Source organism: Lupinus angustifolius, unplaced genomic scaffold (genome assembly GCF_001865875.1).
Source record: "Lupinus angustifolius cultivar Tanjil unplaced genomic scaffold, LupAngTanjil_v1.0 Scaffold_3_111, whole genome shotgun sequence".
Taxonomy (NCBI): Eukaryota; Viridiplantae; Streptophyta; class Magnoliopsida; order Fabales; family Fabaceae; genus Lupinus; species Lupinus angustifolius.
In genome coordinates this window covers 1-9,812 of record NW_017716926.1, presented here as the reverse complement: position 1 = coordinate 9,812, position 9,812 = coordinate 1, and positions in this window count along the sequence as shown.

The window sequence follows — 9,812 nt, the reverse complement described above, 5'->3', positions numbered from 1 at the left end:
ATGAAGTTGGGATGACGTGCTCAATTCCCCACCATAGAGGAGAGATGCTCGACGGACGAGCCCGATCTTCAGGCAGATGCAGGAGCGGGAACTAGGTTGCAGGGTTCGTCCAATGACCCGGAAGAGGAGATGGAGGCTGAAGAGGAGGAGCTGGAAGCCGAAGAGGTGGACTGTGTGGATTTAGTCTGTATACAAGACTCCATTGAGGTGGTAGACCTTTCCTCCGATTCTAAGACAGAGGAGGACCCCAACGAGTTTCCTAGCGCACCCACTAACATTGGAGCTAGTCACTAGTAGTCATTTCCATTTTTGTTTTGCTTTTGAACAGAGAATTTGTGTAGGGTACATTTTAATGTGTTGAATAAATCGGTCTGCTTTGTATATTTTCACTTTAGACAAGATTTGATTCCGCTTTGTTTTTCGTACAAACATTTTCTGTTATTTTCAATAGAGAATTATTCCACGAGATGTTAAGTGGCTTTTGATTACCATTAGGTAACGTTTGTTGTGTTTTCTGCAATTTAGTTACTTAACGCGATGTCCCGAAAATGAATCGAATATAAGGAAAATAAGTTCATATTATATTATACAATTTTTTTACCCATTTTGGGGCAATGTTGTTGGAGTAATTTTCGGGGCGTTACAACATGGTATTAAAGCAGTTCTTTTCTATTCGGCCTTGGGCATGGGATCACATGCTTTCTTGTGTGGCTTGGTGTGCTTAATCGTTTGATTGAATTATTCAGTTGAGAATACGACCCATAGATAATTAAAGTAGGAGAAGTATCTCATACACGTCTAATGTTCATAGATTTAAGATGGCTGGACGTGGAGCTGCTAACCTGGACTTCATGGCTGCAATGACTGCAACGATTTAGAATGTGAACGTAAATTTGTATCAGTTGAATCAACAATAATCCCAACCCAACCAAGGACCAACTCAGTATAGGGGCTTGGACGAATTCTGTCGTCGTCTACCACCAAAGTTTGAAGGAGGTTTTGCACCAAATGCTGTAAATGATTAAATCCAGGAGTTGGAAAGGATCTTTTGGGTGCTTATGTGCACTAAGGAGAAGAAGGTCACCTTTGCGACCTATATTCTGACTAAGGAAGCTGAGAACTGGTGGGAATTTGCCAGACGTCAGATGGAGCATGAACAACAAGTTGTCAATTGGACAACTTTCGAAGATAGATTTCCGTAGAAGTACTTTCCTGTGGATATGAGGACCAAGAAAGAGATGGAGTTCCTGCATCTACAGCAAGGAAGCATGACAGTTGGGTAGTATGCTGCCAAATTTGAAGATTTGGTGAGGTATGCCTCACATTACAATCAAGTGAGGAACGAAAGGTCCAAATGTGCCAATTTTGAGGATGGACTTAGACTAGATCTGAAGGTGATGTTTGTACATCAACAGATACCGGATTTTGCAACTCTGGTTAACCGGTATCAGCTTTATGAGGAAAGCGTGAAGGCAAGGAATACGGCGCTGAAAAGTGTCATTGAAAGTGTGCATGTCAAGAGGAACACTTTGGAAAGCTCTCCTAATATGTCATGGTTTTGATGAGGACAACTTGTGCCTAAAAGAGCTCGAAGATCATCAACAAATCAACGTGCCTCAGTATTTAATTGGTACTAGGCTTAGACTAGAATCTAGTTTAAGTTGAGTCAAGGCTTAGGGCACCTAATACATATTTAGTGTTAATCGATTAACCATACCTTTAATCGATTAACCCAACTGCTGTGTAAAGTGGTTGCCACTGGAACACGTTTTTGTAATGCAGTTAATCGATTAAAGGTTTACGTTAATCGATTAACCTAACTGATTTTTAAGTTGTTGAAACTGAAAAACTGAAAAACAGAATCAGTTATGATTTTTAGTCCCGTTAATCGATTAAGAAGGTATTTAATCGATTATCTGGGGTTCTGGACTGATTCTTTATAAACTGCGTTTTCAGAATTAATCTCATAAGTTGCATGTTGCATTTATTAGAGAGTTAGAGCATTCTACGTGTTAATTGCTGCATCTATTTGTTAATTGCATTAGTGAGTTTAGAAATGAGAGATTCCTTGCTTTAGGATTGAGTGCATTTCATGTTATAATCTCTCATGTTTTCCCTCACATGTTCATGCATATTTTGATGCGTTTTTTCATGAATTTTATGATTCTGTAACTTCTGTTTTCATAACTAATACTTGTCATTTCACATGTGTTTGTGTTAAATGTGCATTAGAGTAAAGCCTTCATGTTGTATTTGAGCTTAGGTATAGCTTAATATTACTCTTGTAATTCTTGTGTAATTGTTGTGAAAGGGAATCTCTTGGTGTCGTATCACCAGTAGAGATTGTGTGTTTCTTCATAGCTTAGAGTGTAAGAAAAGGAAAGAACGAGAGATTCTTTGGCTGGGGCTACGCCGAAAGAAACGTTTTCTTTATCGGTAGGAAGGGAGTCAAACCATTGGATAGTTTCTTTGATTTCTTGTCATTTGCTAAGTGTTGTAATTGGATAATGTGTTTGTAAATTACATTGATTCGATTATAGTGAAGGAAATCTCCCAAGTCAGCCGGGAGGCCTGGATGTAGTTTGCAGTGGACAGCAAACGAACCAGGATAAAAATTCGATTTGCAGGATTTGTTTCTCTCTCTCTCTTTACTGTTTTCAATCGATTTAATTTGTATATTTGATTCAACTAATACATTCTGTTCTTTTGTTGTATTGCAAGCTATTCTGATATACAAATTTGTAAGCTCTGTATTCGTTCTGTTATCGGTTATCTGTTTCGCATTTAATCGTTTCTGTAATTGCTTACTGGTTCTGTTTAATCGATTAATATTGCTGTGTTAATCGATTATCCTGTTTCTGTTAATCGATTAAAACTGTTTCTGTTTAAAACTGTTCTTTGTGTTAATCGATTAAGATTGTGCATATAATCGATTATCTTTCTTTCCTTAATCGATTAAGTAGTGTTGATTCAGCATTAAGTGTTGATTTGCGAAAAGCGGTAATTCTAACCGCGACACCTATTCAACCCCCCCTTCTAGGTGTATTGTAACCACTGATACCTAACAAGTGGTATCAGAGCTAGTACGAAGTGCTAGCTCAACCGCGTATTCGTGATCCTAAAGGGAAAAGGAATGGGTTCTTCAAATCCATTTGGTGGTGATGGGTCATCCATTAATCGACCACCAATATTCAGTGGTGAAGGGTATGCCTACTGGAAAGTGCGCATGCAAATTTTTATTGAAGCCATAGACTCGGATATTTGGGAATCCGTAGTCAACGGCCCTTACGTTCCACAACATCTTGTGGACGATCAACCTAAAGATAAACCGAAAAGTTTATGGACCGATGATGAGCGCAAAAAGGTCCAGCATAACCTGCGCGCCAAAAACATCATCACATCGGCCCTATCATATGATGAATTCTTTAGGGTCTCGCAGTGCCATAATGCGAAAGAAATGTGGGACACTTTACAAGTGACTCACGAAGGCACTAGCGAAGTCAAGCGCGCAAGATTGAATGCGCTGACCCACGAATATGAGTTATTTTGTATGTTACCAAGCGAATGAATATGTGATATGCAAAAGAGATTTACTCATATTGTTAATCATTTAGTTGCTCTCGATTAATCATTTGCTAGAGGTGAACTAACTAATAAAGTTCTGCGTTGTCTTGACAGGAAATGGCAACCAAAGGTAACTGCAATTGTTGAGTCTAAAGACTTGGACTCTATGCCTCTAGCCACTCTATTTGGAAAGCTTCAAGAGCACGAAATGGAGCTGGGTCGCTTGACTATGAACGAAGAATCAGACCGGAAGAAGAAGAGCATCACATTGAAGGCCACGACCTCCAAAGAAAAAGAAGAGAAAATTGATGATGAATCTGATTCCGATCTAGATGATGAAACTATGGGTCTCCTAGTCCGAAAATTTAGCAAATTCATTAAAAGAAAAGGAGGACTCAAGAAGTTTCAAAAGAAGGAAGCGAAAGAGTCAACCAGTAAAGGCAAGAATAACAAGGATCGCTTCACTTGCCATGAGTGTGGAAAGGTAGGGCACATGAGGTTTCAGTGTCCAACCTACCTAAAGAAGGTTGATTCAGAGAAGAGCACTCCCAGGGACTTCAAATCCAAGAAAGCTTACATCGTTTGGGATGTACCTAGGCAGGAATCGACATCAAGCACCTCTAGTGAGGAAGAGTCAGCAAAGCTGTGTCTGATGGCCAGATCTGACATCGATACAAATTCAGACTCATGCAAGGATAATAATGAGGTATATTCTGACACCTCATCCACTTCGGATGATTCACCTCCTTATGATGTATTGTATGATGCTTATGTCGAGTTGCATGACGAATTAAAGAAATTGGCTAGAATTAACATTGATAGAAAAAGGGTAATCCTAATAAACAAAAAAAAAATAAGCCAATTGCAAAAAGAATTAGATGAATTAAAACTGGAAAATGAAACTTTAGATCTCATCTATTCTTGTAGCTCATGTAACTGCTCTGCTAATAACTTATGTCAAAAACCTGTCTGTGAGACTTGCGAGACTTTGCAAGAGGACAATTTTAAACTAAATGAAAAACTCACACGTCTCACAAACAGTAAACAGCAATTAGATAACTTGCTTAATCAAACTAGAAATGTTGGTGATCGAACTGGTCTAGGTTATACTCGCACTGCTAAAAATAAGCGACCATATAGAAAACCGGTAGCTCAAGCTAAAAATAAATATCATAAGCATTCTCCTACTTGTTTTTATTGTAACACATATGGTCATACTTATCATTCATGCTATATTAAAAAGTATGGTATACCTAGCGGAGTTTATGTATGGAAAAAGAAGGGAGATGATTCCCTAATCACTAACAGAAAAGGACCCAACATAAATTGGGTACCTGAGAAAAGTAAGTAATCTATTTTGCAGGTATGTCTCCGAACACATGGACAAAAATGGTACTTAGATAGTGGGTGTTCGAGGCATATGACAGGTGATAGATCAAATTTCCTGGATCTCTCACTTAAAGGAAAAGGATACGTCACTTATGGAGACAACAACAAGGGAAAGATACTCGGCACAGGAACAGTTGGTAACTCATCCCAAACTCTGATTGATAATGTCCTTTATGTTGAAGGACTAGAACATAACTTGTTGAGTATAAGCCAACTCTGCGATAAAGGTAATCGTGTATCCTTCGATTCTGATTGTTGTGTCATTCGTGATATTTTATCTAATAACGTTAAATTTGTTGGTCACCGTATAAATAATATTTACATGGTTAATTTGGACGATGTCACTACATTATTTTCAAAATGCTTTATTTCTAAAGAAGATGACATCTGGCTATGGCATAGACGTGTTGCACATATCCATATAAAGCATCTAGATAAATTATCATCAAACGAACTAGTTGAGGGGCTACCAAAATTGAATTTTAAAACTAAAGAAATTTGTGACACTTGTCAAAAGTGTAAACAAACCAAAAACTCTTTTAAAAATAAAAATGTGATATCCACCTCAAGACCTTTGGAGCTACTCCATATGGACTTGTTTGGACCATCACAAATCATGAGTTTTGGTGGTAGCTACTACGCTCTAGTTATTGTTGATGATTTCTCTAGATTTACATGGACATTGTTTTTATCATCAAAAAGCGACGCGTTCAAAAATTTTAAAAATCTTGCCAAGCAAATCTGCATGTTATGTTATAAATCAGTTATCTGCTCTGCTCTGCATGTTATGTTAACGAAAATAATACCCCCAAGTACTTCTGGGCTGATGCAGTTCATACTGCATGTTCTGTTATAAATCAAGTACTCTTAAGGCCTAATTTGAATAAAACTCCTTTTGAACTTTTAAAAGGCCGCAAACCAAATATATCCCATCTTCACGCTTTCGGTTGCAAATGTTTTATATTAAATAATGGAAAGCGGGCTTTAGGAAAATTCGATTCTAAAGCCGATGAGGGAATATTTTTGGGTTACTCGATTCATAGCATTGCTTATAGTCTCCCTACCCTATGACCTAATTGTATCCACACCCACTGATGAACTCGTCATAGTGTCAACTATGTGCTCTGAATGTCCTATAACTTTTGATGAACGAACCTTTGCAGTAGACCTGATATGTCTACCCTTATCCCAATTAGATATAATCTTAGGGATGGACTGGCTATCTAACAACCATGTTCTTCTAAACTTCTTTAACAAAGCAATAGTCTTTAGCGATCCTAAGAACCTCATTGAATCCTATTATGAAACCAAAAACACCACTGCCAACCAAATGAAGAAACTCTTGAAGGATGGAGCTCAAGTATTTATGTTGCTGACATCATTGGAGTAGAAAGGTGGAGAAGAGATTCAGTACTTACCTGTGGTTAGGGATTTCTCCGATGTTTTCCTGGATGGCATTCTTAGTTTTGCCCCCAGTGCGAGAGATAGAGTTTGCTATCGATCTTGTTCCTGGAACTGGATCGATCTCCATAGTTCCCTACAGAATGGAACCATTGGAGTTAACAGAGTTGAAGAAGCAATTGGAAGACTTGCTACATAAATAGTTTGTCAGACCTAGTGTTTCACCATGGGGTGCTCTAGTGCTATTTGTGAAGAAGAACGATGGTAGTATGCGGCTGTGTACTGACTACCGATAGTTGAACAAAGTCACCTTCAATAATAAGTACCCATTGCCAAGAATTGACGACTTGATGGATCAACTAAGAGGAGCTACCTTGTTTTCAAAGATCGATCTTCGGTCAGGATACAACCAAATATATGTGAAGTCAGAGGATATTCCGAAGACTGCTTTTCAAACGCGATATGGTCATTACGAATATCTCGTGATGCCATTTGGTGTAACCAATGCTCCTGCAGTGTTCATGGTTACATGAATCAGATTTTTCATCCATACCTCAACACATTTGTGGTCATATTTACCGATGATATCTTTATTTATTCGAAGGATTAGGAGGAACACGCAAAAACTCTAGGGATAGTGTTGCATATTTTGAAAGACAACCAACTCTATGCCAAGTTGTCAAAGTCCGGATTTTAGTTAGAATCAGTGAATTTTCTTGGGCATGTGATATCAAGTGAAGGAATTACTGTAGACCCTGCTAAAGTAGGAACACTGATGGAATGGAATTCTCCAAAATCCGTAACGGAGATCAGAAGCTTCCTCGGTTTAGCGGGATAGTATCGGAAGTTTATTGAAGGATTTTCGAAGTTGGTGTTGCCAATGACTACGTTAACCAGGAAAGACAAGGCTTTTGTCTGGACGACGAAGTGTGAAGAAAACTTTCAAGAATTGAAGAAAAGATTGACTACAACACCTGTTTTGATTCTATTAGACCCGAAGGGAAACTACAACGTGTACTGTGACGTGTCTAAACAAGGCCTAGGTTGTGTGTTGATGCAACAACAAAATGTGGTAGCTTATGCTTCAAGACAATTAAAGACACATAAGCAGAATTATCCGACGCACGAATTGGAGTTGGTTGCGATCATATTTGCTCTCAAGATCTGGAGAGATCACCTCTATGGAGTAAGATTTAAAGTCATCAGTGATCACAAAAGCTAGAAGTATCTGTTCGACTAAAAGGAACTGAACATGAGGCAGAGACGGTGGATTGAATTCCTCAAGACTATGTATGACTTTGATCTCTAATACCACCCTGGGAAAGCTAATATTGTGGCTGATGCCTGGAGTAGAAAGTCTTTGCATATGTCAACCATGATGGTCAAGGAGATGGAATTGATTGAGGAATTCAGGAATTTAAGCCATGCGGTGCAATTAAAATATAAGATTTTGATGTTAGGTATGCTTACAGTAACAAATGACTTTCTAGAACAACTGAAAGGTTTGCATAGTTCTGATCCAGAACTACAAGAGAAGAGAATCTTGTTGGCTGAAGGAAGAGCCCGAGAATTTCAAGAAGGAACTGATGGGGTATTGTGATGCAAGAACCGAGTCTGTGTGCCAAGAGACCCTGATTTGAAAATGGAAATCTTGGACGAATCCCATAAGAGCAAAATAAGTATTCATCCTGGAGCTACCAAAATGTATCAAGACTTGAAGAAGATGTTCTGGTGGTCCGATATGAAGAGAGAAGCAGCAGAGTATGTCTCGCGCTGCTTAATATGTCAGAAGGCCAAGATCGGGCATAGGCGACCCGAAGGAGAACTCCAACCTTTGGATATCCTCGTTTGGAAATGGGATAGCATTGATATGGATTTTGTGAGCGGATTTCCTCATACTCAAAATGGTTATGATGCAGTTTGGGTGATAGAGGATCGTTTGACAAAGACAACTTACTTTCCACCGATCAATATGAAATATTCCTTGGAAAGGCTAGTAGAGTTATACATCAAAGAGATTGTTTGATTACATGGTATTCTTACAAATATCATCTCAGATAGAGACCCACGTTTCACTTCAAAATTGTGGAATAGTTTGCAAACAACCTTGGGTACCAAATTCAGTATGAGTTCAGCTTACCAATCACAGACGGATGGCCAATCTAAACAGACTATCCAATATTTGGAAGACTTGTTGAGAGCATGTGTGTTGGAAGACTCTGGAAGTTGGGCGGACAATCTGTATCTGATAGAGTTCACCTACAATAACAGCTTTCATTTGAGTATCGTCATAGCGCTGTATGAAGCTCTTTACTGCAGGAAGTGCATAATGAAAGTGCAAAGCGTCAAGGATATCACTAGCATGTCTTTGCCTACGTTTTGATGAAGACAAGGTTCTAACAAAGCTTGAAGATGGCTCAACAATCAACATGCCTTATGCTCATTTGGTCATATCTAGACTAGGGTGTAACTTGAGTCTATAATCTTGGTAGTCTGGGATGTGTGCCTTAGTAAGTGAGTATATGTTAGGTGAACCTAGTGCTAGCCTCATAAGCCATCTTAATTGTCATATCATATTCATGAGACATATCATCTAGTTAATTGTATGTTCATGCATTTATCATACACGTTATATGTGCATATTAGGCATAATATAATTGGTAGAGAAATTTATATATATTGTGCATAACGTATGAGAAGTTTACCATTTGAAACATGTGCATAAATGTTCCAGTTAATCGATTAACTTGGTAACTTAATCGATTAACTCAACTACTTTTCTTTTGGATATGTGTTTTCTGTTTCAACTGAATTTTGCATCCTTCTGTCCCCTGTTAATCGATTAAAGAGAAGCCTTAATTGATTAACTAGTCTGTTATTTGTTATAAATGAAATTTGTTTTAACTGTTTTACAACGAATGTAACCACCTATTCTCTATGCTATAAATACAAGGCTTTGTTCAGAAAACGATAGCATTGCATTCTATTGTATACAGCTGTTTAGAAAGCATTTTGCATACATGTTTTACTGTGTCTTTGCAAGAGAGTTGCATGAGTGAGAAGAGAGATTATGCTGGTTTAATTGCTGTTATATGCTTCCTGTTTTTGCATAATTCTGTATCCATTCTTATCTTGCTCACATGCTCATGCATTAGATATTGATAGAGAGAAATTATCTGTATGCTGATATTGATTAACTCATTTGAATCTTGATGGCTTAAGTGGTTAGTAAAAGGGTTAACCTTTAAGTCTTTATCTTGTCATATTTTAAGCATTGTTGTGCTTAGTATACCTTGTTGTTTAACGTGTTTTTGTGTAGTCTGGATTTGTCTCTTGGTGTGAGATCATCACAGCGATTGAGGTTCTTCACCAAGGCTAGGAGGTCTTGATTTGAGGATAAGAATCTTGGCTGGGGCTAGTTAGCGAGAAAGGTTTTCTCAGAGGCGAAGGGAAGAGTC